Here is a 1,447-nt window from a genome sequence, read left to right as displayed (position 1 = left end):
GTGAGACACGGAGGCGGCCGTAGGTGTTTGGGAATCAGCGTGACACCGAAGAGAATCGGGAGGAAGGCAGCGCCACCACCGACCTGCCACGGGCCTTCTCCGGGGCCAGCCCTGTGAATTAGCACTCCTTTGGCTTCTCTAAAAGCTGAGATGAAATGTTGTGTCTAGTGAGATTTTAAAAAAAAACAAAAAAAAGAAGTTTAAAAATGCAACCAAACATACACAGTCTGAAAAAAGAAGTAATTGAAACCCACTCGTGTGCTGATCCGATCTGGCCCGCTGCCATGGCAGAGGTAGCGGTGGGCTGACGGACTGGGCCGGAGGAGAAGAGTGTGGAGATGCACTTTTAGATGACGGGAGCAAACAGCTGCCTTTCTATTTTGCCATCTGACGTTTTGATGGGGAGATGTGAGCCCGCCGACCGGAGGGTGGGGGGTGTGTGTGTGTGTGGGGTGGGGGGGGCAATGAGGACAGTCGCAGCGGGAGCATGCTCGGGTGTTCGGAGCGTTTTCTGGGCTTCACACCACTCTTGCAACAGGAAACTGGGCACGGCCGCCTCCAGCAGTCGGTGCTAGCACGGTCACTAGCCAGTCTTACTCGGTTAACCCAATTATTACCGCAGCTTTCCGGAGCTCCGTCCATTGTTACCCAGGATACACTGCTTTGAAAACACTCCCCGTGCATGGTACAGTTTTGAACATTTGTTTGTTTTCTGTTCTCTTGTAGCTTCTTCTTTCGATCATCGTGGTTCTCTGAATGTTGGTTAACCTGCAGTCATAAACGCTTGTAGTTGAAAATGTCTCATCTAAGAATGAGTGACTAAATTGATTTTCCCTTTTTTTTGTTTTTGAAAAGTTCTAGTTGTAATTTGACATTACACATTCGTGCTACTGAACGTGCAATATGTTTTATTTTTTCAAAGTAAAGCTACTATATTTTGCCAAAACAGAGGGTTGTACCCATATAAAAAAAAATGCTATGTTCCATTTATTTAGTCAATTTGAATATGCCTGACTGGACAAAGTGTTGATTACCAGCTGGCATTGTGTTTAGACGGGAGGTTGAGATTGAAGTAGCAAATGTCTTATGTTATTTATTGAATCAGAAGGAAAATTGTTTCATGCCAAGACCATTTTTTGATTGAATTCCTTCATTCTTTTCTTTGCTTTCATTGTTTTATATAACAATAGATGCATTTCATTCACGCAACCGCTTCTGTGGGCCCGGCAGTGCTTACACGCTGATGAGACTGGATCAGGGCAGTCTTGTGGATGGTTGAAGGTGAATTTATTCAGGTTGAGGCCATGGGGAATGTGGCAGCAGGGAGAAGGAGAGATGCCTTTTAAAAGAAAAAAAACGAAAAAAAACAAGATAAAAAGTCTTTAACAGTATGACTGTTTACCTCGGAAAAAAGATGAGGAAACACGGGAGGGAGAGAGATGCCATC

Source organism: Limanda limanda, chromosome 20 (assembly GCF_963576545.1).
Source record: "Limanda limanda chromosome 20, fLimLim1.1, whole genome shotgun sequence".
NCBI lineage: Eukaryota > Metazoa > Chordata > Actinopteri > Pleuronectiformes > Pleuronectidae > Limanda > Limanda limanda.
The sequence above is the reverse complement of the archived record's forward strand: the minus strand, read 5'-3'. Positions refer to the sequence as shown.